This window comes from Cimex lectularius, unplaced genomic scaffold, assembly GCF_000648675.2.
Source record: "Cimex lectularius strain Harlan isolate CLEC.00 unplaced genomic scaffold, Clec_2.1 scaffold305, whole genome shotgun sequence".
In the NCBI taxonomy this organism is placed as follows: Eukaryota; Metazoa; Arthropoda; class Insecta; order Hemiptera; family Cimicidae; genus Cimex; species Cimex lectularius.
This window is the reverse complement of record NW_019392834.1, coordinates 93,450-105,992: the sequence shown is the minus strand read 5'-3', so window position 1 is coordinate 105,992 and position 12,543 is coordinate 93,450. Positions and strand designations below refer to the sequence as shown.

At 31.6% G+C, this 12,543-nt stretch overlaps 1 long non-coding RNA gene across 1 annotated transcript in view; it reads left to right on the top strand.

The window, feature by feature from the left end:
* LOC112127507 overlaps positions 1–12,543 on the top strand; it is a 189,471-nt gene that overhangs the window by 109,552 nt on the left and 67,376 nt on the right. The gene's annotated exons all lie outside the window — the stretch shown is intronic.

Sequence of the window (12,543 nt, the reverse complement as noted above, 5' to 3'; positions counted from 1 at the left end):
TTTTGATTTCAAACTGTGCTTTGTTGAGTCAAATTGCCTTTATTCAATATATTTTTAAGAAAACATTGATAAGTTTACATAATTTTTTAACCTATGATTTGGTGCGTTATAGTGTAAAAGATTGTTTTGTTCTGATGATAACCTTAAAATAGGTTGAAAGCTTGGCCATTACAACTAAATTTGCTTTCTTCTTTGAGACCATACCTTGATCCAGAGTGTTTCTAAAAAAAAAGGTAGACGATCCTTCTAATACTGAAAACAAAAACATGATTTTTCAGGGTAGGCAAAAACTAAAAACGTCTTAATTCGTTTAAATCGTGTTTCAATTGAATGGTAAACTGTCTTCGATTGTACAGTAAATAACCGTGCATTATCACGGCACAACCTCACTAGAAGCTTGAACGACGATGTTTTCTATTGTCCGGCCCTCGATTTTCTTCGAATCAAATCGGATGAATTATCTTCAGATGCTCCAATAAATCTTGAAACGAATAAAAAGTCGAAATCCTTAGATAAAAGTCTACCAAAAGCGTAATGATCGAGCGCTGAAATGCAATCAAAAGATACGTAAGAAAGAGAAAACTTGGAAATGCGTCTTCATTTACAATGCAATGTAAAAAATGTTTTCTTACTCCGTTTAGAAGATACGATTTTTAAAACCATTTCAGAAAAATGGACTTTTTCCCCAAAGATGCATATTTTCTAATTTACTTTTGTAAATTTTTTGATCAAAATCAAACTGATATGTTTTTCGTTGGCACTAACGTTTAAATTTGAATATTATAAATCCCAATCTTTTCCAAGCTTATTAGAGATTGGCGAATATCACAAAAACTATTTAATTTAATAAGCTTCCGATTGGTATGTCTATTTGATCGGTTTAACCCTTTTTCAAGGAGTATGGTATACCAAAAACCTCACAAAACCGTGTATCATGGGAAGAGTGGAGGTTTGAAACGAAGATGAAAGTTAAATTTAAAGTGATGAAAGTATTGTTTTAATAAAGGAATTTATAAAAATTATATTGTAGTGATAATTATTCAGAAATCATGAGATGCGGTCGGGTGTGATGTAGGTTTCAGAAAAACATTTTCTTTATCGTGCCAACGTTTCGATCTTTCTTGAGATCATCTTCAGGGCGTGGGATTTACAAACATTGTTTACATTTAACAAATACATTTAGGATTTGGAAAAGTGAATTTATACAATGCAAAATATATTTTTTATATTCAATCAAAGTATTTCTACTCACTCAAAGTGTTTGTCTCTGTGTAATTGTGCCATTCTTGCGTGTCGTGTTGAGAGTGCCAGTGAGATTTTGCTGTTTTATGTTTATATACGTTGGATTTTGAAGGGGTGGGAAAGGAAGGAACGTTGGCACGATAAAGAAAATATTTTTCTGAAACCTACATCACACCAGACCGCATCTCACGATTTCTGAATAATTATCGATTAACAGTCACTAATCACCACACATTATTATTAAAATTCAAACAAATATTGATTTAAACGAATGAAAACAGATCAACCGTTTTGGACATATCAGATTGTTTCCTCATCGGGATTTGTTTGACTTTAAGACTTTCCGTCCAACTACAACAATAGCATAATGTAAATTGTGAATGGAGCATAAATTTGTTCATTTTTTGAAGTGATAGAGAACGTGCTGAGGGAACGTGTAGGAGGAGTAAAATGACGACCTCTTTTAGTGATTACTGTTTCGCAAAAAACAAGGCTTAGTGAAAACGCGAGCTGCTAACCAATAGCCAAAAAATCTTTTCAGGTGTCTAGTCGGCCGCAAAAAAAAAAAAAAAAAAAAAAAAAAACCGTCAACCATTCGAGAAAAATCTTCCCCTTGTTCAAAACTTGTTTTTCGTATGATACACTGTTTTTTGGGGGAAGATTTGATTTATCACATCCTAAAAAAAATATGTACCGATCTCACCAAGCATGCCATTCAATCATTCAATAGTTTATTACATTAAGCTATTTTTGACAAGTTTGCATGGTTCTAGGATTCTTTGTCACAGCATTTTAAATTTTTGAAATACATCAAAAATTATTCAAATTTTAATTTGACAGGTTTGTATCAACGAAATACAAACTTGAATTGTAGTTAAACTGAACGCACTTTCAAAATGTTTGAAACAAATGCATCCTTCATTAATAATTACAAATAATAACGATTAAATTTTTATACTTTAATCAATAGAATGAAGTTTTGAAGATGATCTTTTTTGAAAAAATTTGAAAGCCCTTTACGTACAGCCACCAATACCTGAAACTCAAAACATCATCAATTTGTTCTCGGCTTGTGGTAATATTGATGTTTTCTTTCAAAACTCAACGATTTCAATTTATCGTGCAACAGATAATAGTGTGATTACATGTTATTGTGTTTTATTTAAAGTTAGATGTTAAAAAATTACCGTAAATGTTCATATATTATTCAATTAAATTTTAATTTTTTTAAAAATAAGTTGCACACTAAATTGAAATTATCGAGTTCTGAAATTTTCTGGAATAAACTTTTAAATTGAAAAGAACTTTGAAAAAAGTTTATCATTAGGTCGGCTTGTGGTTTGGACGTTTAGTTCTTCTGTATGACATAAATTTGTTTTCCGTATAACAGTGTTCAATTATATTGCTTTATAGATATCGTTACAATTATATTCTGATATATTTCATAACTTAATAATTCATGTCATTCAATTACAGTGTGAATTCAATTTTAGTAAACATCAAGAATTAGTAGAAACTCAACACAACCGTCTATTGAGGTTATTATTCAATTATAACTTTACAAAGATGGTTTTATACCTGAATATTGAAATTACGTGTAACGTTGTGTCTTAATTAAATTTAAATCAAGCACCTGTCGATCGCAACAAGCATAACGTTTCAACCGTTGTGAAAAGAAAATGTCTTTAACAGAGAGGATGCTATTTTGGCAAAAATGGAATAAATAATTTAAAACTTGGGATTTTTTTTCTACTTTTGGAGAAAACGGGCTAAACTTACAGGAAAAGAATAACCAATGAGCAAGGAGTAAAACTGATTAGCAAGTTTTCGAAGGCTCTTTCTGAATTAATGGAAACCAGTTAATTAAGAAAAGGACCGACATTCCGAATTCTAGTGCTGAGGCGGATTTTTCCAAAAGGAACTTGCCAAAAGCCTAGAGAGTAGGGCAGTTACTTAAGGACGTGCGTGATTTGAAGACAATAAACGTATTATCACGAAATAAGAACTACAACGAATAATCGATTTAAATATAACTCATTCTGCTTTTCCATTTTTACCTAAAACAAAATAATAAAAAGTCACAATAATTTCGAATCATTTGAAAAACATCTTAGATAACAAGTCTTCCGATTTGATCTCCGCCGAATACAATTTCATCCAATTAAGCACAAATGGATATATGCTTTGATCATCCTGGTACCCAAGATAGCATGGAGTTTTGGTAGATAAACTGTTTAAAAGTAATAAACGACAATACAGTATTATCGGCTGAATTTTTCATCTTAAAAGTTAAATGAATTAATACTTTCGACGATATTATGAACTATGTAATTAACATAGAGGATAATATGAAATGTTCAATTTTGTTCTTGTAAACATTAAGCGTTTCTATTATGGAAGTTGTGTATTCGGGAAAGCATGAGACGTACCGTTCAATACAAAATTGCAGGGTGACCTGTGAAAATTAAATAGTCGGTTTATAACTAAACCGAAGCATGTTTGCAACAGCTCGAATCCCAATTATGAAACCAACAGTAATACGGATTCAGTCAAAGTGAAAAAACACATTTAAATTGCAATTACGATTAATTGGTGTGAAATCCTTGTCAAATAAAAGTACTAAACGTATCATAAATATCCTAATTATTAGGTTTTGAATGTAATGGTGCATATTTGCATTAATTGGAGGAAAAATAATCAATTAAATGATTAAAACGATGTAACCAATTCTCAATCATTATTGGTAATATATTAATGTAATGGATGAACCGTTATTTCTTTACGAGTGGCAATTAAGCTCTTTTCCTTTAGAGGTAAATTTAAATTAAGTTAAGTTAGTTTTTCATTATTTATTTTAAAAAATGATTAGGGATGAGTACAATAAGAAAACACTGATTATTGTGAGTCTTTCGAGGATTTTATCCGCTTTATCAAGAATATAATATGTTATATTTTATACTTGGCAATCTGATGTACAAACGAAATAACACATAAATATACTTAACAACTGTGTTTTAGTGTTATTTGATGTTACTAATTTATTTAAAAATATCCACGTTAAAGAATGTTCTAAACTAATAAAACAATAACTTATGGAAACCTCTATTAACGAATTGATACAAATTGAAACTTTTTAGATTATTGCACTATTATTGCAAATTTCGTAATAAACTTTCTGAACTGAAACGGTTACCACTGAGGTATCCATTATCCCCACTTTGTGCAGAAATTTTCATGGATAACCTTGGGAGAAAAAAAATTTACAAATTTAAAAAAATTAAAAATTAATTCGTTACAGTTCATTAGTCCTTCATAAAAGACCGATTTTAAATTAAGAATGTCAGACTTTCTAAGGGCTGCACCATCATCAAATAGGCCATCGCTAGCAATAAATTAGGACATAGGACAGCCTGCGGCAAACGATCAGTGTCGGAAATGTGGCTATTTTTCTCATTTCCCCTCCATTTATTTAAATTTATTTGTAATGCAAAATCGAGTTAATAAAGCGCCTATATTTGTTTTTCCGTTCATTATTATTTAAATATTTTTCAATTAATTAAGATTTTGGTTGAGATAAAAACGTCAATGTGACAAGCGGGATTCGATCTCACGACCTAAATACGGCTAAATACGCCCCTGCTCTACCACTTGAGCTATCGTGACTTCGACACTGACTTTTTTTTATCAAAACCTTAATTAATCGAAAAGAATTTAATTGGTAAAGCGGGCCACGAAACCTAATAAAATATAATAAGCAAAATGAAGTATACTTCACTAAAGCTCTCCGTGGCCATGTCATTTGTCGTCGAGAATCAAAGAGATTACACGACATTTGAAAAATGGCAAAAAGGAGGGAAAATTCAAAAGGTGGGGTTGAGATGGGAAGTTGGTGTCCGAGAGGATCGAACTCACGATACCTCAAGTGGTAGAGCAGCGGCGTATTTAGCCGAAGGTAGTGGGTTCGAATCCCGCTTGTGACACTGACTTTTTTCTCGGCCAAAACCTTAAATCATTGAAAGATATTAATTGGTCAAGCTGACCACGAAAACTAGTGAAGTTAATTAGTATAATTGGACATGAAAGTTTTTAAATAATGTTACATACGTTTTAACAATGAGCATACTTGCAAATATTTAGTTAAGTTTAAATAATTCGTTACTACGTTACTACAATGAACAGCATTCAGTTCAAGTAGAGTCAATGGCGAAAATTGAACAAATCTGTTCACCTCAAAACCACTACGAACTCTAATCATTACCAACAAGTTTAGAAAATAAAACGGTATAAAATGGAAACGAACCGATGATTGCGATAACCTGGAACGAACAGCGGACAAACGGACCCAGACTAATCCGTCATAAGTTATAAGTTCTGAAAACTAAAGTGCTTTAAACAAATTTACTTATTATTTATTTTCTTTGAAACGTACATTTATTATTACAAGGTCTAATGGTGGACAAATGACGAGTGTCCGACTAATGAGGCTGAGTCAGCTAGAGGAAATTCCTCCAATTCTTCACCAAAGACGCCGGCAGAGAAATATTTTATACAATAAAACAAGACTTTTTCTTTCAAACGATAATTTTTTGAATCTCAGTGACTGCTTCATTAATTATAATACTAATTATAATATATTTTTTGTTGAGCCTCTTCTGAGCATTCTCAATGTTCCTCGTTATCAATTTTTACCAGAAGTATAAAATATACTTAAGCATCATTAGGACTTTTTGAATAGCTAGGCAGTATTCACTGAGGTTGTTTTTAAAAAAGAGGAATATATTTAATAAATGGGAAAATATTTTGTATATTAGCTCACAACGGTCAGTTTTAAATTCTCTAATAAATGTGGTGTGTAAATAATTATTTAAATTTCTGATATTTGTTATAATCGTTTACTCTTCTTATCCGATTTCAAGCAGTATACATTTAAAACTTAAATATGATGTAAATTAACAAAATATCAAAGATATAAAAAATTATAGTTTAAACAATCAAGTTAAAACAATACACATATTGTCTTGTTTTGTCAATAAAAAATAAATTACAGTGAAAATAGTTCCTTGAATGCTTCAGGCTAGAGGAGAAAATGAAATTTAAGAATATTAAGTCTTATATAGACCTAGATCCTAATCCTAGGAAAACGTCAAAAATGGTTAGAGAGAAACAAAGCCTGTCTTCTTTGCCCTTTTATTATTTTAGCCCCCTCACTCTAGAAGTTTTCATTAGAAGAAGGATTAGGAAAGAAATTTCCCAGTATGTAATGCTTTCAAAACTCCTTTGACCATGAGAAATACAGAGAGAAATACTTTATTAAATGTTCGAACTGCATAAAATTGTTATAAAATTCGACGTCTATCAATTTTCATTAGAACTGCAAATTTTAAACTTTGACTGTAAATTAAACGTAACCAACTGGGAATTGTTTAAATTATTAAAGGGAAGGAAGGGGATTTTTTTTTTACTGAGGCTTTCGACATCTAGGTCATTTCAGCCCCCAAGTAAGTCAGTATTCTATTTACACTTTCAAACACTACATTCATACAAATAAATACATTCATACAATACACTCATTCCGTTTGGTCGGCGGAGTACTTGATATTCCTCCACCGACCTATACTCAAACTAATCTAGATTGGAGTCGATGGAGTACTTTTATAAATATTCCGCCATCGACCCCGAACACACACTCATACGCTCTCAACGTTCGAGGGGCGATGATGATGTTATATTTCACCATCACCCCTCGCCATTCACGCTAATAAATACATGCACTCAGACAAAACATATAGACACACAACACATAAGACATATTATATACAATAAAAAAACCCAATTTCCCCTAAAAAGCGGAACAGGGGACCCTGAAACTCGCTGCAGTGCTCGAGTACCATCTTCAGATTGGATGGCATGCCTACACGCTCCCCGTAGGGAGCCAAGGCATGGCATGTTACCAGTATATGGGACACATCGAGCAACCCTTCTCTGCATAAGGGGCACTGCGCGGGCTTTGGCCCAAGAGCAGCTGCCCGTGTGTCAACTGTGTATGGCCTATACTTAATCGCGTAAGGACGATTCCTTGTAATGAAGACTATTAAGAAGATTAATTCCCTTCGGGTAAAAACGAGAAAAGGAACTGTGAAAGGATCCCTCGCAAATATTTATATCAATTTTTATATTAAGAATAACATAATTGACAAGAAACGAATTATTTGCAATTTTCAGCGCGTCTATCATATTTGCTAAAAATAATCATGATCAGCTCTATCCCAACTTCATTTCCTCGCAAGATGTATTTTATAAACAGAACATCATCAATTATAAATACATCTAACCAACCATACGTTTTGTCTTTTCAAAATAAACGGTTACTGTGTAACCTTCACCCTGACTGATAGTTCAATAACATACGATCTAAAAATTCAATGAGAATGTCTGTCTCCCAGTATATGTTTATGTGGCGTACAACTGAAGGGCAAATAATGATAGTACAGTACTTGATGGATATTTATGTCTCATCAGAAGTGAAAAAAATAAAAGAAACATACATTAATTTGTTTTTACATTATAAAATAATACTATATTAATCATTATTCATAAACTTTACTTGCAACAACAAAATCTTTTATATTAAATATTTTAAATTTATTATAACATAAATTTATATTATAATGTCTTGTATCATGTCTCTTAAGAGAAAAAAAATCAATTATGACCATGTATAAATAATAGTCTAAGTAGAGATAAAATGAAAGATATNTGACGACGTTGTGAGTGTATCTTTTATATTATTATATAATTTAAATTCATTATAATATAAATTTCTTAAAGCAACCATCGAAATACTAGCCGATAAGATTATCTCAAAATTTATTTCTATTATTTACATTATAATCTTAGCATAAATTATAATTCACTAATTTCGTGGTCCGCTTGACCAATTAAATTCACTAGTTCGAATCCCGCTCGTGCGATTAACTTTTTTTCATCTCAACTAAAAACCTTAATTAATTGTAATAAATTATAATTTTTTCTATGTCATATTAATATTGTATTACAGCTCTCTCTCTCTCTCTCTCTCTCTCTCTCTCTTTCTCTCTCTCTCTCTCTCTCTATATATATATATATATATATATACACACCCAGTTACAGATTAAATATTTCATGCCTGAAGTGATTTTTTAGATAATTCAGAGTATTTGACATAGCATGGTGATATTTTATAAAGTTTATATATATTTTTTTTATGTTTATATAAATTTTATATATCATTTATTTTTTTTTGTTCCGGGATTATTATTTGAACCAATCCTGCCTCAAGGAGAGATTTTTCCCTAGGTACAAGATTGAAGAGTAATTCTCGTAACGCTGGCTTTTCCCCGATGCGGCCTGGAATGAAAATATTCATTGTACATATACATAGATTATTACACAACTTGATTAGCAAAGAACTTCACCTGTTTTGTTATAGCATAAAATAAAAATTAAAAAAACGGGGTAAGCTCTGGAAAATAAAACCCAAAAGCTCACCACTAAAATGTCACGACACTTCACATTTACCCTTCATCTTGAGATGTGACAGCAAATAGGATTGTACGAAACCATTCCACAATCAGACTGAATTTCAATGAAAAATTCAAGGTATAAGGCTAATTTAAAATTAAAGAAAACACACTTAATAAACGGGTTGAAAAACTTGATCCGCTATCAGCTCAAAAAACCTCTGTGTTAACAACATAAGAGATAGTCAAGAGTATTTGTTAATTTTGTTAAAAAATAATATTAAATTCACAAGTTTTCGTGGTCCGCTTGACCAATTCAATCTATCAATATCTCAACTAAAAACATTAATCAATTGAAAAATAATATTAGTTTCAATGTCCTGGTAAATGAGATATAATACTTGACGAAGTTACTGAGTGTTCTTCTATTTCAAATTGCCATTATCTCTGACTTTTTAATACCCAATTATAATTTTAAAATAATAAAATAAAAAATCAAATTTATATGGCCCAATCTGAGGGTCTTACATATCAAGAACACTGTTGATATGTTATCTTCGGAGGATCTGAACTATAGAACAGGTTCATCTGAACCCGATTAAGAATAAGCCATGGGAGGTTGACACACTATCTTTGGAGCCAAAGCTCGTGTATGTGTCTGGCACGTTGGGAAATGTTGCTCGATTGTTCCACTTAATTAAAGGCTGCCGTCACTTGGCTCCATATAGAGAGCGCGTAGGAATGCCACTGATATGAGATTGCGATTGTGCACAGCAGCGTATCCCCTGTACAGATTTTTAGAGGAAACAGAGCTGTTAAAATGTATATAATTTTATAGATATTTCGTCTTGCATTTCTTTGTACATATTGAGACTGAACATATTTATTTGCGTTAGTGAGAGAGCTGATGGCAGAATATTGAGTACCCAATTGACCTTCAATAAAATTAGTTATATGTATAATAGGACTGGAGTGTGATGGAGCTCTGAAGCATAATGACATAACTTATCTAAAGTTTATAACAAGAGAGGACATTTACTCGAATTTTGCGGATTATCAACAATTGAAAATATACGTGAGGCAAAGCAGAATTTAGTTACAAAGTATTATCAGCTTGTCAAGTGGATTTTGTCAATGTTTTAATTTATTATCGGGTTGTCCGGAAAATAATGCAGGATTTTAAGTTTTCATTAAAAAAAATCTATATAAAATATTCTGTTTACGTTTACAGGATTACTCATTTGTANATTATTTTGATTAAAGAACATTGCTTTAAAGTAACTAGTTTCTTTTTTTTTGTTTAATACCAAAATCCTGCATTATTTTCCGGACAACCCAATAGTTTTCCAAATGTGTTTTTATGTATGTAAATGAGGTTCATTTAGTGTCTATTTATTAGTCGTCTTGTTTATTATTTTCTATTTTGTTTGTGCTGAAGCCGATATAATCTACAATGGTTTTTATTGTTTTTGTGATCTTTTTTTATCAATGGTATTGTTTTCATACTATCATGTATGCCATTTTATGTCATGCAGGTGGGCCAATGTATAGCTTTTCCTATTAAACCCCTGCAAAACAATAAATCTAATTGATACTCAACATTTTAGAATAATTTTCCGTCCGTTTTCAAACTAATAAGTTTTAAAGTAGTATGTAAAATTATTATTTTCCATTAATTAATATTTAATCAATTATTATTTATTAATTATAACTTTTTTAAACGACAAATCGCTCATTATTATATCAATAGTAATATATTTATTTTGTTAATATACAACTCGAAGGACTGCTTTAATAACCTGTTGCTACTGCCTATTTCTTCCTGAAACCAATTTTCTCGTTAATCCCTGAGCAAAGCAGGTGGAGTGTTGTAGGGATTTGAGAGAACATGTCTGTCAGATTTCAACTAAAGTTATTTACGCGATCCTCACAGAAATTTGGCCAATCTCCGTACACCAATTTTCAAGTTTTTACACGTAAGATATCAAAACAATATTTTTACATCAATCTAATCTAAATGAAAACTCGCAGGTAACAAATTTTAATTTAATGATAATTTAATGATTTGAAAGCCGGAAGATGTTAATAATAAAATATCAAAGCAGAATACAGTTTTAAATTAAAAATCAAGAACCTTCAAAAACGCAAAAATCGTTTTTAGACAAAGGAACACAGGTAAAACGTAAACGTATCTTACAAGACAATTACGACCGGTTTCAAGGTAATAACCGTTTATTTCTTGAATATTAAATATAGTTGTATTCTCTGGAATTTGCCATAAACTATTGTTTAAAAGGCATAGGTCGCAGTCTGATCACATCGATTACATATCATTATTGTTCTTTAAGAAGAGTACATGATAAAAAAAATAATTCACCATCTATAGAAATTATTATCAACAGGTGCTTTCATGGCGGGCAAATTATTCTGTCTGATTCACATCAATTCGTGTTCAGGCGACATCACTATAACATTTCAGTTTAGAAGACTCACTAGAACTGGAAGGAATGCTGCTCGGGTGTTTTCCTCTTTTATCAAGTGTGGCTATTCGTTTGAAATATCACTTCAACTGAATATTTAATTGTTCGATAGATACTTTTCAAGTAAGAGTTAGAACATCCTCCCTCCTCTACTAGTCCGAAGCGGGTGTTCCGTAAGGCAGCATACTTGGTTCAATTCTTTTTTCTCTTTAAATACCTCACATATACGGGCGCTGCCGCACTTTTTCAGCAAACCCCAACTAAGCAATAACCCTCAAAAACCTCGAGTTTTGAATGTCTCAAGAAATGGTAGATGAGACTCAAGGAAACTAAATTCCAGCAAATTACCTTCACTCTTCGCCTTCCTTCCAATCTACAACTCGGATCCTCTTCCAGCATATTGTTTGATATTTGGGATTTTACATCAAAAATGTACTTGGAACCACCACACCTGACTCAAAAGAGGAACTAAATGACCATATATACTACTCAAAAGACTACTTTACAGCAGACCTTACTGCAAATTAAACGCTTCATGTACATATCATTACTGCAATTATCTGTACGTAAGGAATCTAACTTTGTGGTTCAACCATGCAATCCAAACTCCAAAGAATTCCGTTATTCCTGTCCAAAATCCTTCAAACGATTGCCGACGGTTCAATAAAGCCTATCTACTCAGAACTTTGAACTGCTAGTCCCCATCTTTCATCAAATGTCTGAAGCAGCCTCCCGCTTTCCTTCTTAGTAAGGAGGTTGATTAGTGCTATGTTAAAGTGTAATTAATTGATTAATTCCACGCACTTTGTACATTATTGTTATAACTGTTTTTCAATATAATATACATAAAGACAGTTAAGTTTCTTACAGCACTAGAAAAGCTTAAAAAATCTAATTTACAGTTAAGAAAAGGTCTAGATTTTTTGAAAAGAAAAAACTTCCGAAGATGAATGGCCTTCCTTACAATTCCCTGTTTTATTTGAGGAATAAGTTTTTACTTTCATTTTCATACTCTTCGTGCAATGTATAAGTACTAAAAGTGTCGAAATTTATTTTTCCATAAGCACGTCAGTTTATTGTGATTAGCCAACACTTGTCAATCTTTCAAAACAAGATAATTGTACAAATTAAACAGGGATTTTAATTAAAGAATCGCTGTTTTTCATTTTTCGCGCATAGGTTTTACGTTCAAAAGCCTGAGAATCTTAACGTTTCATGCCATTTTTAAAATGAGGCACTTATTAATCTAAACCATATGACAGGGAGGATGAGAAAAGGTTGTTTTATTACGGACGTTAGTTTGTGGCAATAAGATTTTATGC